The 22,188-nt window shown below is 47.3% G+C and overlaps 1 protein-coding gene across 1 annotated transcript in view; it reads left to right on the top strand.

Moving 5' to 3' along the window:
* LOC138249319 (transient receptor potential cation channel subfamily M member 2-like) overlaps window positions 1-22,188 on the top strand; it is a 1,037,937-nt gene that overhangs the window by 226,396 nt on the left and 789,353 nt on the right. The window lies entirely within an intron of this gene.

Raw genomic sequence — 22,188 nt, 5'->3', positions numbered from 1 at the left:
CTGGAAACTCAGACCTCAACAATGCCTGCCCCTGCTTGACTTTAAAAAGAGAAAGTTCTTTTAATACACAACCATCTAAATACTACTCACAACATTATAAATATGTATAAAATGACAGGGGAAACAATTTGGAACGCCTCTTAATATGTCAGCTTTTCACCCCTGTAGGAGGCTGGACTGGCTTGTAGTGAGTACCAAGGGGTACTTACACCTTGCACCAGGCCCAGGTATCCCTTATTAGTGTATAGGGTGTCTAGCAGCTTAGGCTGATAGATAATGGTAGCTTAGCAGAGCAGCTTAGGCTGAACTAGGAGACGAGTGAAGCTCCTACAGTACCACTAGTGTCATATGCACAATATCATAATAAAACACAATACACAGATATACTAAAAATAAAGGTACTTTATTTTTATGACAATATGCCAAAAGTATCTCAGTGAGTACCCTCAGTATGAGGATAGCAAATATACACAAGATATATGTACACAATACCACAAATATGCAGTATAGTATTAGAAAACAGTGCAAACAATGTATAGTTACAATAGGATGCAATGGGGACACATAGGGATAGGGGCAACACAAACCATATACTCCAAAAGTGGAATGCGAACCACGAATGGACCCCAAACCTATGTGACCTTGTAGAGGGTCGCTGGGACTGTAAGAAAACAGTGAGGGTTAGAAAAATAGTCCACCCCAAGACCCTGAAAAGTGAGTGCAAAGTGCACTAAAGTTCCCCAAAGAGCACAGAAGTCGTGATAGGGGAATTCTGCAGGAAAAACCAAAACCAGCAATGCAACAACAATGGATTTCCAGACGAGGGTACCTGTGGAACAAGGGGACCAAGTCCAAAAGTCACGATCAAGTCGAGAGAGGGCAGATGCCCAGGAAATGCTAGCTGTGGGTGCAAAGAAGCTGCTCCTGGACAGTAGAAGCTGAGGATTCTGCAAGAACGACAAGGGCTAGAAACTTCCCCTTTGGAGGATGGATGTCCCACGCCGTGGAGAGTCGTGCAGAAGTGTTTTCCTGAAGAAAGACCGCAAACAAGCCTTGCTAGGTGCAAGTCTTGCGGTTAGGGTTTTTGGGTGCTGCTGTGGCCCAGGAGGGACCAGGATGTCGCCAATTGCGTCAGGGGATAGAGGGGGCGCCCAGCAAGACAAGGAGCCCTCTCAGAAGCAGGCAGCACCCGCAGAAGTGCTGGAATAGGCACTACGAAGTAGAGTGAAACGGTGCTCACCCGAAGTTGCACACAGGAGTCCCACGCCGCCGGAGGAGAACTCAGGAGGTCGTGCAATGCAGGTTAGAGTGCCGTGGCCCCAGGCTTGGCTGTGCACAAAGGATTCCCTCGGAAAGTGCACAGGAGCCGGAGTAGCTGCAAAACACGCGGTTCCCAGCAATGCAGTCTGGCGTGGGGAGGCAAGGACTTACCTCCACCAAACTTGGACTGAAGAGTCACTGGACTGTGGGAGTCACTTGGACAGAGTTGCTGGATTCAAGGGACCTCGCTCGTCGTGCTGAGAGGAGACCCAGAGGACCGGTGATGCAGTTCTTTGGTGCCTGCGGTTGCAGGGGGAAGATTCCATCGACCCTTGGGAGATTTCTTCGGAGCTTCTAGTGCAGAGAGGAGGCAGACTACCCCCACAGCATGCACCACCAGGAAAACAGTCGAGAAGGCGGCAGGACCAGCGTTACAGAGTTGCAGTAGTCGTCTTCGCTACTTTGTTGCAGTTTTGCAGGCTTCCAGCGCGGTCAGCAGTCGATTCCTTGGCAGAAGGTGAAGAGACAGATGCAGAGGAACTCGGATGAGCACTTGCATTCGTTATCTAAGGAAATCCCCAAAGCAGAGACCCTAAATAGCCAGAAAAGAGGGTTTGGCTACTTAGGAGAGAAGATAGGCTAGCAACACCTGAAGGAGCCTATCAGGAGGAGTCTCTGACGTCACCTGCTGGCCCTGGCCACTCAGAGCAGTCCAGTGTGCCAGCAGCACCTCTGTTTCCAAGATGGCAGAGGTCTGGAGCACACTGGAGGAGCTCTGGGCACCTCCCAGGGGAGGTGCAGGTCAGGGGAGTGGTCACTCCCCTTTCCTTTGTCCAGTTTCGCGCCAGAGCAGGGATGAGGGGTCCCTGAACCGGTGTAGACTGGCTTATGCAGAAATGGGCACCATCTGTGCCCATGAAAGCATTTCCAGAGGCTGGGGGAGGCTACTCCTCCCCTGCCTTAACACCTTATTCCAAAGGGAGAGGGTGTAACACCCTCTCTCTGAGGAAGTCCTTTGTTCTGCCTTCCTGGGCCAAGCCTGGCTGGACCCCAGGAGGGCAGAAACCTGTCTGAGGGGTTGGCAGCAGCAGCAACTGCAGTGAAACCCCTGAAAAGGCAGTTTGGCAGTACCCGGGTCTGACTAAACGAGGAGGACTGGGAGATTAGACTGGTCCAGTGTACTTTCTCCCTATACGTGAACTAATAGTAAATGTGTACACTGTTCCAAGAAAGAGAGGGCGAAAGAGAAAGACTGAAAAATCAATGTTGTAGGAGTGCCCTCAAGCATCACAATAGGATGCAGAGCATCATCATCGGGCTAACTCCTCGCCAGACCGGCGCTGCAATGTCTGACGGGCCACCACACAAAGGTCGTGGCTCTGCAACCGGAAGGGGGTTAAACAGATCATTGATTGGCTATGAACACCCGAAAATTAAATTTAATGTTTATAATAAGGGTCAGGCCAAGATTAAAAACTCATAGGAGTAAACAGGGAATTATGTCACCTATACTCCTATAGGAAGGGAAGGAAGGAAGAATCTCACTCCTACCGCTGGGTCAACATGTTTCGCGCCTGTTCGGTCAAGGATTGATCCATTGGCGCTTCATCAGGACCATTTACTAGAAAGTTCTCCTTCATATATCTCAAAAAGGGCAAAATAAACCAAAAGATAATAGTAAACAAAGACCATAAATGCTAGGAGGTCACTTACAGTCTATGTAAAAAATAAAACACATATGTAAAGCAAGGTGCAATCAATAGACATACATTGGTGTCAAGATGGTGTGAGTGTGATAGGTATCAGGTCCCAAAGGAGAGACAAGTGGAGACAATTATGAAAGTAACATTGACGGCTTACCATCCCATATAAGGACAAGGCATCATAGGGACGCGTAAACCCTGTCAACACGGTGAGTTCACTAAATAAACATAATAAAAATATATGGATGGTTGAAGTAATGTCAGTACACAATTTCACACGTTCAAAAGAATCAAAGTTAGAGAATTCCATGTCTGGGGTATTAATAACTCACCAACTAAATAATAATACATGGTCTCATAGTATACTCTTCAACCACACCGTTAGGTCTAACAATACACAATCGATTCTCTATCCCTAGGAAAAATAGAGAACACATCCTAGTGCAAAAAACATATGGGTATAAAACCCATCATCCATATACCCAAGTGGGTGCTGATGGCAATTCATCAATAATAAAACTTGGTATCACTCGTAACAGCTAAAAAAGTCAGCTAAAAATGTCAGAGACAAGCATCGTTGAAAACGTCTCTACGAGCGCTAACCACTTATAAAATCACCAACTTAACATTAACGCGAGCTGCACACACGTATGCAGCGCGTCCGCAAGTCACTTACTTGACCCTTCGTGTTATACGGCTGTTCGCCTACCCCGGGACGCGTCCCTGAATGACAGGGAACGAGTGCTCCAGACACGTTTAAATATGGTGCAGTTAACTCGGACAATTAGCCCTAAATCGCGTCATGTTCGATGTCGGAGAAACCGACAAAGGACTAACGCAAAGGCTAGTAGTGGCGGCGGCCATCTTGGAATGGAACATATTCATTGTGAATATAGAGAAACATGTTCACAATCATGTGTGGGTTAGTCTGCACAGTCAAGTGTATCTTGTAAGGAAAAAACCTGCTACTAAGTGTGATGACTTCTGCAAAACTCAAAAACCTAAATATAATCAGACAGTCGCCCTGATGTCATAAAGGATGGTGTGTCAGTCCACAATAACATCTAAGGTCATGGACATAATAATTATCTCCATAAGACAGTCAACGAAAGGAGGGTCAAGGAGATAGCGTCCACCAAGGAATGTCGTCATTGAGACCCTCCCCAGCTGTTTTTAGACGGAAAATCCACCGTTGTTCAATCCTGAACAAATACTTGGGGTCATTCTCATTGTATCTGGGTACTTGTAGAACGGTCCACCACAGATCATTGGGGCCATGTCTAGCCTCTAAGAAATGTGAACTCAATTTGGTCGTAATCCGAGCGCATCTGATATTGCTACGGTGTTCGTTTATTCTTAACTTGACCGGTCTCGTTGTCATTCCTACATATTGTAAATCACACGGGCATGTAATCAAGTATATGCAGTGCCGTGTGTTACAGTTGGTGTGTTTAGTCAAACGCCAGTCTCCAAAGTGTTTCAACTGAAGACTGTTTATTCGCTTAGTTAATGGGCACACATTGCAAGAGCCGCATGGGAAATGGCCAGAGACTGGTGGGAGATTCCATAGTGTGGATTGCTCTGGAGAAACCTCTTGTCTTTGCGGTCGTGTGTGAATAATTAAGTCCCTGATATTCGGAGATCTCTTAAATGCAAAGAGGGGCCTTTGAACCTGTGATCCCCCGCTCAATAGAATATGCCACCTTTTATTGATAAGACTCTTGACGGTATTAGAAAGGGGAGTGTATGTAGATACACAGGTAAGTGGTGTTTGCACATCTCGTCTGGATGGTTCTAAGAGGGCATCTCTGTGGTTATTTCTAGCTCTTTTATAGGATGTATTGATAATCTTGGTGGGATAACATCGATGTAGGAGTTTGGCTTTCAACTCACAAGCCTGAGTTTCAAATGACTGTACAGAGGAGCAATTCCTACGAAGTCTCAAGAATTGGCCAAAGGGAAGGTTGTCGCGTAGAGCCTTCGGATGATGGCTGTCATATCTGAGAAGACTGTTTCTATCAGTGATCTTATGAAAAGTATCGGTCACTAGTTTACCATCCACGTTTTGAATCAAGAGATCCAAAAAAAGATACTTGTGTGGTGGAAACATGTGCTGTGAATTTCAGAAAGGGATCCAGAGTGTTGATCCAGCCGGTAAACAGATCAATCTTGGAAACTGGGCCTTGCCATATGATAAGAATATCATCTATGTAACGACGCCATAATTTAATGTTGTTGAAAAAGGGGTTCGTTACTGGTAGAATGAAATTCTTTTCAAACTGGTACATATATAGACAGGCCAGACTAGGGGCAAAAGTACTGCCCATCGAGGTCCCTTTAATTTGGTGGTACAAAGTGTCCTCAAATTGAAAGTAATTTTGTGTCATTGCCAGAGATGCACAGTGCATTACAAATTCTATGGGAGTCGAAGAGGCCCAAGGTTGTATGCGAAGGGCGGACTCTACGGCTTCTAAAGTGGCAGTCTGTGGTATGTTGGTATAAAGAGATTCTACATCCAGTGTAATCAAGACCTCAACCTGGATGGTAGAGTTGATTGATTCTATAAGGTTCAAGACATCCTTGGTGTCTTTGAGGTAGGTACATGAACTCTTGACTAAAGGTTGAAAAAAGAAGTCACAAAAAGTGGACAATGGTTCCAAGACCGAACCAATGCCAGAGACTATTGGACGGCCAGGGGGTGGACATGTGCCTTTATAGATTTTGGGGAGGCAATAAAAATAGGGAACACGTGGATGCGTGTTCTCCAGAAAATCAGCCTCTCTCGGAGTAATCCAGGAATTGCCTAAGGCCTCGTTAAGCATGCTCCTTATTTGTAATTGTAAGGAGTGGGTAGGATCATGGTTTAATGGAGTGTAGTAGGTCCTATCACTTAGAAGGCGGAGGCACTCCTGTCTATAATCAACAGAGTCCATAATCACAATAGCCCCTCCTTTGTCTGCTGGTTTAATGACTATGGTGGGGTCTTGTGATAAAGTCTTGAGTGCTTCTCGCTCAATGGTGGGAATATTGACAAAAGGACGCTGGGGAGTGATCTGTTCGAGATCATGTAAAACTGCTTTTTCAAAAGCTAATACTTCACACGGAAGAGAACTCGTTGGAGGCATGAAAGTGGATGGTTTCTTCAAGCCAGTGTCATGAATGGCAGGGGGTTCTGGACGATCTTTAAAGAAAAAATGAAGCCGAAGCTTTCTAAAAAACTGAGCCAACTCACAATGGAGACGAAAAGGATCCTCGGAAGGAGTAGGAACAAAGCCTAATCCTCTGTTCAGGACTTTCATTTCGTTAGGAGACAAATGTCTATGGGACAAATTGACCACTAGGTCCTCTGTGGAGCTATCTTGTTCTGGCTCCTGGTTATCATCTGGGGTTCCTCTCGACCCCAGTGTACTCTTCTGCCTCTTCCTCTCCTTCTGCCTCGCCCTCTGCCCGGGCAGCGGCCTAAAAAAGGCCCGTAAGGTGGAATAGGGCGTGGCTGGAAGAAGGGGTAAGGGGGTTGCCAGAAGAAAGGTTGATTGTTAGTGTATTGAGGAAAATTATAGTAGGACTGAGGTGTACTCTCGTCAGTGCTCCAACCGTCAGAGGAGGAGCTACTACTATAAGTCCGGGTTTTCCTGTTCATTGTCGTCGATTCGTCTGAGGATCGTGATTGGGTGTCGATCTCGAAGTATGTTCCTCTCCTTTTCTCCTCTGTCAGCATATCCTACGGATTTGAGCTGATCTGTTTAACCACCTTCCGGTTGCAGAGCCACGACCTTTGTGTGGTGGCCCGTCAGACATTGCAGCGCCGGTCTGGCGAGGAGTTAGCCCGATGATGATGCTCTGCATCCTATTGTGATGCTTGAGGGCACTCCTACAACATTGATTTTTCAGTCTTTCTCTTTCGCCCTCTCTTTCTTGGAACAGTGTACACATTTACTATTAGTACCCGGGTCTGTGCTAGAGACCCGTGGTATCATGGGATTGTGCCAACAATGCCAGGATGGCATAGAGGGGGCAATTCCATGATCTTAGACATGTTACATGGCCATATTCGGAGTTACCATTGTGAAGCTACACATAGGTAGTGACCTATATATAATGCACGCGTGTAATGGTGTCCCCGCACTCACAAAGTCCGGGGAATTGGCCCTGAACAATGTGGGGGCACCTTGGCTAGTGCCAGGGTGCCCACACACTAAGTAACTTAGCGCCCAACCTTTACCAGGTAAAGGTTAGACATATAGGTGACTTATAAGTTACTTAAGTGCAGTGTAAAATGGCTGTGAAATAACGTGGACGTTATTTCACTCAGGCTGCAGTGGCAGGCCTGTGTAAGAATTGTTAGAGCTCCCTATGGGTGGCAAAAGAAATGCTGCAGCCCATAGGGATCTCCTGGAACCCCAATACCCTGGGTACCTCAGTACCATATACTAGGGAATTATAAGGGTGTTCCAGTATGCCAATGTAAATTGGTGAAATTGGTCACTAGCCTGTTAGTGACAATTTGGAAAGAAATGAGAGAGCATAACCACTGAGGTTCTGGATAGCAGAGCCTCAGTGAGACAGTTAGTCATAACACAGGTAACACATTCAGGGCACACTTATGAGCACTGGGGCCCTGGCTGGCAGGGTCCCAGTGACACATACAACTAAAACAACATATATACAGTGAAAAATGGGGGTAACATGCCAGGCAAGATGGTACTTTCCTACACAACCCCCCACATCCCCCCCCCCCCTCCAAACGAAGGACAGTAAGACTAGTCATTACCTGATGGGTATTCATTGTCTAAGTGGAAATATCTGGAGAGTCCATCTGCATTGGAGTGGGTACTCCCAGGTCTATGTTCCACTGTATAGTCCATTCCCTGTAGGGATATGGACCACCTCAACAATTTAGGATTTTCACCTTTCATTTGTTTTAGCCAAAGTAGAGGTTTGTGGTCTGTCTGAACAATGAAGTGAGTGCCAAACAGGTATGGCCTCAACTTCTTCAGTGCCCAGACCACAGCAAAGGCCTCCCTCTCTATGGCAGACCAATGCTTTTCTCTTGGGGTCAACCTCCTGCTGATAAAAGCAACAGGTTGATCCTGGCCCTCAGAATTAAGTTGTGATAAGACTGCCCCTAGCCCTAATTCAGATGCATCAGTTTGGACAATTAATTTTTGGGAGTAACAGGGGCTTTTTAGGACAGGTGCAGAGCACATGGCCTGCTTCAACTCCTCAAAAGCTTTTTGACAGCTAGCTGTCCACAATACCTTTTTAGGCATTTTCTTGGAGGTGAGGTCATTAAGAGGGGCTGCAATGGAGCCATAATTCTTTATGAACCTCCTGTAATACCCAGTGAGGCCTAAGAAGGCTCTCACCTGGGTCTGAGTTGTAGGGGGAACCCAATCTATAATAGTTTGGATTTTCCCCTGAAGTGGTGCAATCTGTTCTCCACCTACCAGGTGTCCCAGATAAACCACCTTACCCTGCCCTATCTGGCACTTTGAAGCCTTGATAGTGAGGCCTGCCTTTTGCAGGGCCTCTAAAACTTTCCATAGGTGGACCAGGTGATCATCCCAGCTGGAGCTAAAGACAGCTATATCATCTAGATATGCTGCACTAAAAGCTTCCAGCCCTTGCAGGACTGTGTTCTCCAACCTCTGAAAAGTGGCAGGTGCATTTTTCAATCCAAAAGGCATTACTGTGAATTGGTAATGGCCTCCAATGGTTGAAAATGCAGTTTTTGCTTTTGCATCTTCTGATAATTTGATCTGCCAATACCCTGCAGTCAAATCAAAAGTGCTTAGATACTTGGCAGATGCCAGTGTATCTATGAGCTCATCTGCCCTGGGTATAGGGTGAGCATCAGTTTTGGTTACTTGGTTGAGACCTCTATAGTCTACACAAAACAGCATTTCCTTCTTTCCATCCTTGGAATGAGGTTTTGGTACAAGTACCACAGGAGAGGCCCATGGACTTTCAGAGTGCTCAACCACTTCTAGTTCAAGCATTTTCTGCACCTCTTGCTTTATGCAGTCTCTGACATGGTCAGGCTGGCTATAGATCTTACTTTTGACAGGCAAGCTGTCTCCAGTATCTATAGTGTGCTCACACCAAGAAGTGGTGCCTGGCACAGTAGAGAAGAGTTCAGAAAATTGACCTAGGAGATTTATGCAGTGGTCTTTCTGCTCAGCAGTAAGACAATCTGCCAAAACTACACCTTCCACTAGAGCATCTTGTTCTGTGGAAGAGAAGAGATCAGGGAGAGGGTCACTCTCTTCTTCCTGTCCCTCATCAGTTGCCATGAGCAGGGTGAGATCAGCCCTGTCATAGTAGGGTTTCAGGCGATTGACATGGAGCACCCTAAGGGGACTCCTGGCAGTGCCTAAGTCAACTAAGTAGGTGACTTCACCCTTCTTTTCAACAATTATGTGGGGTCCACTCCATTTATCTTGGAGTGCTCTTGGGGCCACAGGCTCCAAGACCCACACTTTCTGCTCTGGCTGGTACTGAACCAAAACAGCCTTCTGGTCATGCCATTGCTTTTGGAGCTCTTGGCTGGCCTGAAGGTTTTTACTGGCCTTTTTCATGTACTCAGCCATCCTTGATCTGAGGCCAAGTACATAGTCCACTATGTCTTGCTTAGGAGCTTTTAAAGGTTGTTCCCAACCCTCCTTTACAAGTGTTAGAGGACCTTTCACAGGGTGTCCAAATAGGAGTTCAAAGGGGCTGAAGCCCACTCCTTTTTGGGGTACCTCCATGTAAGCAAAAAGGAGGCAAGGTAACAGGATATCCCATCTCCTGCGGAGTTTTTCAGGGAGTCCCATAATCATGCCTTTGAGAGTTTTGTTAAATCTCTCCACCAGTCCATTTGTTTGTGGATGATAGGGTGTGGTGAACTTGTATGTCACACCACATTCCTTCCACATGGCCTTTAAGTAAGCAGACATGAAATTGCTTCCCCTGTCTGATACCACCTCTTTTGGGAAGCCCACCCTGGAAAAGATTCCTAGGAGGGCCTTTGCCACTGCAGGAGCTGTAGTGGTCCTTAGAGGAATTGCTTCAGGATATCTGGTGGCATGGTCCACTACCACCAAGATAAACCTATTGCCTGAAGCAGTAGGAGGGTCAAGGGGGCCAACTATGTCAACCCCTACCCTTTCAAAGGGAACCCCAACCACTTGCAGTGGAATAAGGGGTGCCTTTGGAGTGCCACCTGTCTTGCCACTGGCTTGACAGGTTTCACAGGACTTACAAAATTCATTTGTGTCCTCTGACATTCTAGGCCAATGAAATAAGGGAACAAGCCTGTCCCAAGTTTTCATTTGCCCCAAATGTCCAGCTAAGGGAATGTCGTGGGCTAGAGTTAGGAGGAACTTTCTGTACTCCTGAGGTATCACCAATCTCCTGGCAGTTCCAGGTTTTGGATCCCTTGCTTCAGTGTACAAGAGGTTGTCCTCCCAGTAAACTCTGTGAGAGTCACTGACATCCCCATTTGCTTGTTTGACAGCTTGCTGCCTTAGACCCTCTAGTGTGGGACAGGTATGCTGTGCCACACTCAGCTCCTCCCTGGCAGGCCCCCCTTCACCCAACAGCTCAGCAGTGTCTGCTTCCAGCTACTCTGGTGTAGGTTCTGCACAGGGTGGAAATTCTTCTTCCTCAGAAGTAGAATCCACTGTAGAAGGAGGGATAGTAGGTAGTGCTTTACTTCTACTAGCCCTAGCTTTATGGAGCACTTGGTCCATTCTTCCAGGATCCAAGTCACCCTGTCCTTTTTGCTTTTTGGCCTGAGCCCTGGTTAAAGCAAAAATATGACCTGGAATGCCCAGCATTGCTGCATGGGCCTCCAACTCCACATCTGACCAAGCTGATGTCTCTAAATCATTTCCTAGTAGACAGTCTACAGGTAAATCTGAGGCAACCACAACTTTCTTTGGACCATAAACCACCCCCAGTTGAGATTTACAACAGCCATGGGGTGGCTAAGTGTGTTGTTGTGAGCATCGGTTATTTGGTACTGGTGACCAAGTAGGTGTTGTTCAGGGTGGGCCAGTTCCTCTATTACCATTGTAACACTGGCACCTGTGTCCCTGTAGGCCTGAACCTCAACACCATTTATTAGGGGTAGTTGCTTGTACTTATCCATGTTAAGGGGACAAGCAACTAAGGTGGCTAAATCAATAGCCCCCTCAGAGACTAACACAGCCTCTGTGGTCTCCCTAACAAGACCAACCCCAACTAAGTTACCAAAAGTGAGCCTAGCTACTCCCTTGGATTGGCTATTAGTAGGTTTGCTCCCACCACCACTGCTATTACTAGGGGCACTAGGTGTAGCAGCAGGGGTTGTAGTGGAAGAAGGCTTGGTGCTTTTCTTTGGACAACTGGGATCGGTTGTCCAATGGCCTTTTATTTTACATAAATAGCACCATGGTTTCTTTTCTTTGTTTTGATTTGAAGAAGATTTGGACCCACCACCCCCACCAGAGTGTTTTTGTGGGCCTGATGAAGACTCATTTTTAGATTTGTCCCCACCCTTTTCAGAAGACTTACTATCCTTCTTCTTGCCATCTTTGTCACCCCCTGTATGAACTTTTCTGTTCACCCTTGTTCTGACCCATTTGTCTGCCTTGTTTCCCAATTGTTGGGGAGAGGTCAGATCAGAGTCTACCAGGTACTGGTGTAACAAATCAGACACACAATTATTAAGAATATGCTCTGTCAGGATTAAGTTATACAGGCTTTCATAATCAGTAACTTTACTGCCATGTAACCACCCCTCCAAGGCCTTCACTGAATGGTCAACAAAGTCTACCCAGTCTTGTGAAGACTCCTTTTTGGTTTCTCTGAACTTCATCCTGTACTGTTCAGTGGTTAAGCCATAACCATCTAGGAGTGCACTCTTAAGAACTGCAAAATTATTGGCATCACTTTCTTTCACAGTAAGGAGCCTATCCTTACCCTTTCCACTAAATGATAGCCATAGGATAGCAGCCCACTGCCTTTGAGGGACATCCTGTACAACACAGGCCCTCTCAAGTGCAGCAAACCACTAGTTAATGTCATCCCCCTCCTTATAAGGGGGAACTATCTTGTGCAGATTCCTAGAATCATGCTCTTTTGCAGGATGACTATGGGGAATTCTGCTGCTGCCACCATGGGTTTCTAAACCCAATTTCAGTCTTTCTCTTTCCACTTCTAAGGACTGCCTATCCAAATCCAGCTGTTGCTTCTTGAGCTTCAGCCTGGTTTGTTCCACTCTCAATCTATTGAGCTCCCTTTCTAACACTCTGTCATCAGGGTGGGTGGGTGGTACATGCCTTGAAACAGAAGTATGGTGAGAATGAACAGAAGGAGACCTGTCCCTAACAGATGGTACCCTAACAGCTTGGCTAACAGAAACATCACTTCTACTATGATGAGAAGGAATACTCTTACTGTGATGTGAGACAACACTATCAGTATGGTGTGACTCTACATCAGTACCAGCTATGCTAGGTTGTCTGATAATGGGCAGGCTAGGAAGTTTCCTTCCTAAATCTTTTGCTAGGGGTGCCCCAGGGTTAGATTGGGAACCATCAGCTAATTTCTCTACAGAAGTGGCACCTCTGGCCTTATCCTGTTCAACAAGCATATTAACCAACAGTTCTCTAGAGGGATTCTTCCTTACACTTAAACCTCTTTCTATGCAGAGACTCCTTGCCAGCTAAGGTGATCATATGCAAGTTTGGACAGATCAACAGTTTGGCCTGTGCCAGACATTTTAGAAAGTGTTTAAGTGATAGAAAAAGTGAGAAAAAGTTTTTCAGAACTTTTTGAAAGACAGAAAAAAAACTTTAAAAACTTTTTAAGAACGTTTTAGAAAGTTTGGAGGTACTTTTCAGCACTTAGAAAAGAAGTGAAAGGAGAAAAGCAAAACTTTTTGGTTAGGTGTACATACACTGAACTTGTTTTGTATATTTTTCTCTTATGAAAAGTACAATGACAAAAGTGGTAAGTAGTTGCAAAGTACTTATCCCACCGCTGCACAACCAATGTAGGAGGCTGGACTGGCTTGTAGTGAGTACCAAGGGGTACTTACACCTTGCACCAGGCCCAGGTATCCCTTATTAGTGTATAGGGTGTCTAGCAGCTTAGGCTGATAGATAATGGTAGCTTAGCAGAGCAGCTTAGGCTGAACTAGGAGACGAGTGAAGCTCCTACAGTACCACTAGTGTCATATGCACAATATCATAAGTGAACACAATACACAGATATACTAAAAATGAAGGTACTTTATTTTTATGACAATATGCCAAAAGTATCTCAGTGAGTACCCTCAGTATGAGGATAGCAAGTATACACAAGATATATGTAGACAATACCACAAATATGCAGTATAGTATTAGAAAACAGTGCAAACAATGTATAGTTACAATAGGATGCAATGGGGACACATAGGGATAGGGGCAACACAAACCATATACTCCAAAAGTGGAATGCGAACCACGAATGGACCCCAAACCTATGTGACCTTGTAGAGGGTCGCTGGGACTGTAAGAAAACAGTAAGGGTTAGAAAAATAGCCCACCCCAAGACCCTGAAAAGTGACTGCAAAGTGCACTAAAGTTACCCAAAGAGCACAGAAGTCGTGATAGGGGAAGTCTGCAGGAAAAACCAAAACCAGCAATGCAATAACGATGGATTTCCAGACGAGGGTACCTGTGGAACAAGGGGACCAAGTCCAAAAGTCACGATCAAGTCGAGAGTGGGCAGATGCCCAGGAAATGTCAGCTGTGGGTGCAAAGAAGCTGCTACTGGACAGTAGGAGCTGAGGATTCTGCAAGAACGACAAGGGCTAGAAACTTCCCCTTTGGAGGATGGATGTCCCACGCCGTGGAGAGTCGTGCAGAAGTGTTTTCCTGAAGAAAGACCGCAAACAAGCCTTGCTAGCTGCAAGTCGTACGGTTAGGGTTTTTGGGTGCTGCTGTGGCCCAGGAAGGACCAGGATGTCGCCAATTGCGTCAGGGGACAGAGGGGGCGCCCAGCAAGACAAGGAGCCCTCTCAGAAGCAGGCAGCACCCGCAGAAGTGCCGGAACAGACACTACGAAGTGGAGTGAAACGGTGCTCGCCGAAGTTGCACACAGGAGTCCCACGCCGCCAGAGGACAACTCAGGAGGTCGTGCAATGCAGATTAGAGTGCCGTGGACCCAGGCTTGGCTGTTCACAAAGGATTCCCTCGGAAAGTGCACAGGAGCCGGAGTAGCTGCAAAACACGTGGTTCCCAGCAATGCAGTCTGGCGTGGGGAGGCAAGGACTTACCTCCACCAAACTTGGACTGAAGAGTCACTGGGCTGTGGGAGTCACTTGGACAGAGTTGCTGGATTCAAGGGACCTCGCTCGTCGTGCTGAGAGGAGACCCAGAGGACCGGTGATGCAGTTCTTTGGTGCCTGCGGTTGCAGGGGGAAGATTCCGTCGACCCACGGGAGATTTCTTCGTAGCTTCTAGTGCAAAGCGGAGGCAGACTACCCCCACAGCATGCACCACCAGGAAAACAGTCGAGAAGGCGGCAGGACCAGCGTTACAGAGTTGCAGTAGTCGTCTTTGCTACTTTGTTGCAGTTTTGCAGGCTTCCAGCGCAGTCAGCAGTCGATTCCTTGGCAGAAGGTGAAGAGAGAGATGCAGAGGAACTCGGATGAGCTCTTGCATTCGTTATCTAAGGAAATCCCCAAAGCAGAGACCCTAAATAGCCAGAAAAGAGGGTTTGGCTACTTAGGAGAGAAGATAGGCTAGCAACACCTGAAGGAGCCTATCAGAAGGAGTCTCTGACGTTACCTGCTGGCCCTGGCCACTCAGAGCAGTCCAGTGTGCCAGCAGCACCTCTGTTTCCAAGATGGCAGAGGTCTGGAGCACACTGGAGGAGCTCTGGGCACCTCCCAGGGGAGTGGTCACTCCCCTTTCCTTTGTCCAGTTTTGCGCCAGAGCAGGGCTGAGGGGTCCCTGAACCGGTGTAGACTGGCTTATGCAGAAATGGGCACCATCTGTGCCCATGAAAGCATTTCCAGAGGCTGGGGGAGGCTACTCCTCCCCTGCCTTAACACCTTATTCCAAAGGGAGAGGGTGTAACACCCTCTCTCTGAGGAAGTCCTTTGTTCTGCCTTCCCGGGCCAAGCCTGGCTGGACCCCAGGAGGGCAGAAACCTGTCTGAGGGGTTGGCAGCAGCAGTAGCTGCAGTGAAACCCCTGAAAAGGCAGTTTGGCAGTACCCGGGTCTGTGCTAGAGACCCGTGGGATCATGGGATTGTGCCAACAGTGCCAGGATGGCATAGAGGGGGCAATTCCATGATCTTATACATGTTACATGGCCATATTCTGAATTACCATTGTGAAGCTACACATAGGTAGTGACCTATATGTAGTGCACGAGTGTAATGGTGTCCCCGCACTCACAAAGTCCGGGGAATTGGCCCTGAACAATGTGGGGGCACCTTGGCTAGTGCCAGGGTGCCCACACACTAAGTAACTTAGCACCCAATCTTTACCAGGTAAAGGTTAGACATATAGGTGACTTATAAGTTACTTAAGTGCAGTGTAAAATGGCTGTGAAATAACGTGGACGTTATTTCACTCAGGCTGCAGTGGCAGGCCTGTGTAAGAATTGTTAGAGCTCCCTATGGGTGGCAAAAGAAATGCTGCAGCCCATAGGGATCTCCTGGAACCCCAATACCCTGGGTACCTCAGTACCATATACTAGGGAATTATAAGGGTGTTCCAGTATGCCAATGTAAATTGGTGAAATTGGTCACTAGCCTGTTAGTGACAATTTGGAAATAAATGAGAGAGCATAACCACTGAGGTTCTGGATAGCAGAGCCTGAGTGAGACAGTTAGTCATAACACAGGTAACACATTCAGGGCACACTTATGAGCACTGGGGCCCTGGCTGGCAGGGTCCCAGTGACACATACAACTAAAACAACATGTATACAGTGAAAAATGGGGGTAACATGCCAGGCAAGATGGTACTTTCCTACAACCCCTAAATCCAATCAGTGGGTCTCAGGAGGACCAGGTGAAAATGTCACCTTCCTCTGAATCACTCAGCATGGATGGTGAGGCCTGTGTAATGCACAGCTTTCAGTGGAGCTAGTCACCAGATCTCTTCAAGAAAAAAGACGCGTGGTCTGGGTTTCTTGTTGGGTCTCAGCGAGACCCATTGAGTAGATACTGAGTTGAAACCTCAACATTTACCCCTTGGTTTCAAATTATTATTTCACTAATGGAATAACTTCAAACTGTTTAACAGGTTTTTTTTTAGAGTGCCACAGTTAGGAAACTAGGGTTAGTGTAGAGTGTTGTAAACTTCACTCTGTGTATGATTTTCATTCACTAGGCACTAGTTTGTATGCACTGCTGTCACGCTTGTTCAGTCTTGCACCTCAGCAATGCAATTAATTCAGAGCAACAAAGAACATTGGTGCTATCAAGGAATCTTTTCTCATATCATTGATTGGTTCATAAATGTTTAAACTTAACTGTGGTACTGTTCAACTCCTGTGTGTTCACTGTTGATAGAGTCCCATGGGACCCTTGTCGATCCTAGCAGCTCAGCCCTCAGCAGTCACAGACAGAACAAGCAGCGCCGCAGGCAGAGCTACTGCTGCTTTCGAGCGTCCATGCTCGGGTCCTGAGCTCGCTGAAGGGGTTCAGTCTCTTTACTTTGCCTTCAGCTTTGGCTACATGTGCTAACTGCCTCAAAGTCACAACCTTTTGGCTGTGTTTTCAAAGTGTCATGAAGACACTGCACAGTTACAACTTGGAGAGCAGCACTACAAGGTTCCCTGATATGTAGAGGGTACATCCGTGCCAGGGGAACCTACCATACCTGTTAACCTTTCAAGCCATCAATTAAGGTGATATTTGTGCAGAGTTGCTAAAACTCAGTGCTTTTGTGAAATATTTTGGGTTGTTCCCATGGTGGCAACTTTAGAACTCCATGCATAAATAACCTTTGCGTGAACTAGAAGAAAATAATTTTCCAAGAGGAATCTTTTGTAAATAGTGAGAAATGTAAATTACAGATCGACCAACCTCTTCTACTTTAACAACACTTTCTTCATCTTATGTCTCCTGTGGCAAATTTAAAGGGGAAATGAAAGCAAGGGAATTCAGAAGCAGAGATGTAGCCTAGTAGTTCTCATTATCAGGATATGTAGTTTGCATCATGGTGCCACTATGTGACCTAACTGTGTGATCCTGGACAAATCTCTTTGTGTTTAAGATGCCTTTACCTATTGGTTATGCTTAGCAATGGTACAGTTTCTTGTGCGTGCAAAATAACAATATTAAGTTGGAGTCAGCAAGGTTTTAGCACATAGCAAGCATAAAGATGTAAACAGCATGTTGGCGAATAAATATTTAGGGAGAACGTGGCTAGTCACACTTAGCGGTGCGGCTGTAGCACATGGGACTGATTCCCGAACTGCTGGATGGGGAGAACTTGCTTAGCATTGAGCTGAGGCCACAGAGCTGAATATCAGGTCTGGGCTTTGGCAAGGGCTGAGTCGCAAATTGCTGGAAACCGGTCCATCCTGGGCTGAGGGTCCCCCTGAGATCTGAGGTTCCTGGGCGCAGTATTAGTGGATGGCCGGTGTGTGACCCAGGGCCCACACAAGAGCAGAGCTTTCACCGGTGGAGAGAGGGTGCTGTGTAGGGACCTGGGTGGGAGGAGACTGCAGCGGCCTCCCAGTGTAGTAACCGCTGAGTGTGCACACACTATGCATGTTGTGAACGAGCTGCTCCCTGGTGGTGAGTGACTGAATGGGAGGAGAGATGCTGCTGCTGCCCGCTAATGTCTGGATGAAAAAATGTGAAGAGGTGGATCAAGCACTGCGAGTTAAATTATGCCTGGTGAGAGACTGAGACATGCATTAGACTAACAGACCTGTGCACACAACTAACACCATAAACAGACTGGGTGCAGAAGCATATGCTCATTCTTGCACTAATGGGGACAGAAAGACTGCATTCAAGTGTACTTAACACGTCAGTACCTCAGCCTCCATCACAGGTCACAGAGCTACAAACAGAAACAAAATGACTGACACCGGACACTCGGTTCAGATGGGTCAGACATAAGAGTGAAGGTGGCAAACCAATACCTCCTGGGCCTCCTACCATAATACTTCTCAAACAGGCATTGGGCTACACATTAAGCAAATTATAATCGGAGAGAGACATGAGCAAAAACAAACTAAACTATCGTTTGAAACCAGGACAAGTCTAAGAACAGCCAAGCCTGACCAAACTGAGACAATAGCCTTACAAAATGATGACACATCACCTAGTTTTGAAGGTGGTTTTAGAGCAATACTACTGAAAATAAAGGGCAGTCTAAGAGTCATAGACAACAAGTTAGACACTGTGCCCATCAGACTGGATTATATGTAACAGTGCCTGAACAGATAGCCCACTAGAATTGACTGGCTTATATGTCAGGTTGCGAGGATGTCTATGCTGTCAAATCTGTCTTCCAAGGACTCCCTCTTACCATCCTGGACTTCCTATTTCCATGTACATTGCCTGTTCCCACATTCTGCTACCTCTTTCTACTTTATTCTACATTCTTTTACTGTTTCTCCGGTTGGCTCTACCTTTTATTATTCCTTGCTTTCCAAGCACTCCCTCTACCCAGTTGGTTCTACCTTTTACTATTCCTGGCTCTCCATCCATCCACTCAGTACTCCCTCTACCCACTTCATTATCTTGTCACACTCTACACTACCTGTTCCACCCTGAAATATGCACTGTGTTGAACATGAAATGGGTTCCACGTATCTAGTACGGCCAGATTCTCTGCTTTTTGAATCACCTGATTTTGGAATTTTTACCGTGGCTGAGTCTCACTACTTGTTTCTCACTTTCAGTAATCACATGGTAAGTTGACTGCACATGTTTACCACTAGTGTCCACCTTTTAAGATAAGGCAGCTGTGACTCAGCTAGGGCAAGGGGCACATGGCTGGTTACATGTGTGCATACGTGCAGGTAGCACATTTGAGACTATGGTTGTGCACAGCCTGGTAACTTTGCACAGGTAGCCTGGTGCAGAGGGGATTCTGACGTGTTAGATGTTTACCTGGAATAGGCCTTATAATATTAGTAGGGTTACTGTTTTAGATGCAGTGACACAAGGGGAAATCTGCCTTAGAGTGCCATCTCACTTCCCTTAGACCTACAAAGTCAAGTAAGGTATCAAACTGGGGTGAAGCGTGTATGCCAAGTCCCAAGCCCCTACGTGTACACCTTATTGATCATCCATAATTTTCATATTTCTTTGGCTCAGCTCACAGTCCAGGCCTTTTGTCGCCCTGCTGGGCCAAGTTAAATATCCTGCTCCCCAGCAGAGGAAACAAAGGCCTCCCCACACAAAAGAATTAATTAACAGTGCTTTACTCAGCTCTGTAGGAGGAAGGGAGGGGAAGAAAAGCTGCATCTGTTAATAGGGTGTCACACTGTACCATCATTTAGACAGCCAAAGCCCACTGAAAAAGCAGGAAACCCATACAACTAGAACCAGCACAGGAGGGGGATCCGCTTTATAGATTTGACGGCAAAGTCTCTGGCAGTAATATCAGCTAAGGGTGGAGCTGAGGTCCCCAGAGTAGATGTGAACAGCAACCACTTGACGGTGACATCATGAATTGTCCCAGCATGCTGTGCAGAAGGGTTAGGACAGAGTTGGAGAGGTGATGTAGCACCTTAGCATTGGTCAGGGGAGACTGGCTTCTAGAACTTTACTCCCCATTTATAAACTCTCACACAAAGGAGAGAAAGAGAGTTAGACTCTGGCCCTGGACTGCAACAGCTACAACACGATGGAAAGTTGAAAGGACAAACCCCCAGATGCCTTAGTGGACTAAGGACTCTGCTTCCAGCTGACTCCAAGACCATTGGGTCTCTCCAGGACCAGTGAGTCTGGTTCTCTTACACCCCTTAAGGGCCTGTTGTTGGATGTTCTGGACATTTGTGCCCCCCAAAAGGGGGAGTGGAGCGCAAAAAACAATGATGAGGAGGAAAGTTGGTGCAGTGAGCCAGTGGAACCAGCTTCCTGCAATGTGTGCCCTTTTTAGGCCATGAGGCCTACTGAAAATGCTCCTGGTGGCGTGAACTCACCACCTGGAGTAAAATGAGCCCAAAAGTATTGAAATATTATTAGGCATGAGTTATGGCATTTTAAAGATTAGACTTTTGTCCCCTGGAGTGGAAAACAGAGCATGTGGGGCTCTGATGGTGCTTTGGTAAATTGCCCCCAGGGTGGGGAAAGGCCCCTGTGTTGGTGCAAGATTGATATAAATTCTCAGGGAATGAGGAAGGGGTTGCATGTGGGCCCCCGTACCTGCATCTTCAGTTGCCTCTGGGGGCCTTCATCTCACCGGGGGCCGACACAACAAAAACAAGCCCTGTGGGTCTGCCTTGACTTCCATGGGGCCCCAGGACCCAATAAGGCCCGCAAAGACAGAGACCCAATCCCCAGGAGCAACAGAAGAATGCTCTTGCCACAAATGGGAGCCATCAAAAGTACGCTGCTCCTGCTCGGAGGGAAAAGGAGAAACTGCTACTGACTCCCATGCCTATGTGGGAAGGCGCCCGGGGAGGCAGCCACGCAGCACGGACGTGGGCTCCTCGCAGTGCCCACATGAGGAAAACAGACTCTGAGTGTCTGGGTGGGACCGGGCACATCTTTTTAAAAAGACCCTTTGGGGTCAAATGTCTATCAGGCAGATACATAAATTAATGCATAGTAATTAGTGTGTGTTATAAATGAATAAATGTACTTTTCTGATGGATACACCTACCTGTGGATTCCTCACCTAAAGAATTCTCCCCTCGCGCCAGCTTCAACGGAAATTTCTTCTAGCTCTGCACGTAGACGATGATGTCACAATCGCCCGACTTCACGCGACGCCGTATGACGTCATCCAGGCAATAAGAAGCCCTCGTCGACGTGCAGACGTCAGTTCCCTTTTTTCCATGCCCGAGTAACGGTTAATTCGTCGAGGCTCACAGGGAGCTACTGTTTCCAACGACGGTTACAATGTCGCAGCCAAGAAAATACGGCTTTAAACCATGTAACCAGTGCGGGGGTCGGATGTTGGTTACCGACCCCCATGAGAATTGTCTCTGGTGCCTTAGTTCCGACCATGAGGTCGAGTCATGTGGCTCTTGTCAGCGCATGAACCCCAAGGCACTTAAAGAGAGGGAGGTGAAATTGTTCTTAGCTCGATCCAAGAGAAAGAAGGAGAGGCGTCATCAGAGGGAGTCTTCTTCGAGATCCTCGAGGTCTCATCACCATCATAGTGACTCTCGGCGCCGTCACGGATCTCGGCGCCGATCGAGCAAGGGACGGTCTAGATCAAGATCGGCTTCTCCGTTGGCTCGGCGCCGTCCGACGTGGGAGATTAGCCCGACCATCACCCCTCCGCCTCCTACGACCCCGACGTCACCCGGGTCGGTCTTTGAGGTCGAGCCTCCCCAGAGGCCAGAAGGTTCTCCTGGCCAGGAGTTACCTGGACCTTCCTCTGCATCTATGCCGGCGCCGGTGCTGCAGCAGTACCCAGCTTTCCCGACTCCGGGAACGGATCCTGCAGCGTTCTTAAACGCAATGTTTAATATTTTTACTTCCATGACGCCGGGTGGAAGTCAAGCAGGTCCGTCTCGCCCTCTGGCCTTCACTTTGGGCGTTCCGGCGTCTTATAAATCGACACCCTTCACCCCATTTTTATCTGCTGCACCTGAAGCGGCGCCAATGCCCATGACGTCGCCCAGACCGACTACACCTGCTACGGCGCCGTTGGATTCGACAAAGATCTTCGGCGTCGGCTGACGCCTTATCGACGCCAGGTCTGGAGTCAAGGCTTAGATCAAGACGTCTGGCTCTGCGACTTTTGGAGGATGAAGAATATGCAAGGCAACACCTGGAAGAAGGTGAAGTTCTGGAGCCCTCTGGTGACTTCCAGGGACTGGTTACAGCCAGTGGCTTGGACACTTCCCCGAAGTGGGATCTGGCTTCCCCTGGAGAGATCACTGAAGAAGCTGCTTCATTCCACGCAGTCATTCGGAAGGCTGCAGACTTTTTAGACCTTCCCCTCCCTACTGCGGAAGTCAAAAGAAATTTATTAACAGAGGTTTTGCACCCGGCTTCTGCTGAGCCTCTTTTGCCCTTTAATGAGGCGCTGCTGGACCCCATTAAGGACATCTGG

Source organism: Pleurodeles waltl, chromosome 8 (assembly GCF_031143425.1).
Source record: "Pleurodeles waltl isolate 20211129_DDA chromosome 8, aPleWal1.hap1.20221129, whole genome shotgun sequence".
NCBI classification, from domain to species: domain Eukaryota; kingdom Metazoa; phylum Chordata; class Amphibia; order Caudata; family Salamandridae; genus Pleurodeles; species Pleurodeles waltl.
The sequence above is the reverse complement of the archived record's forward strand: the minus strand, read 5'-3'. Positions and strand labels throughout refer to the sequence as shown.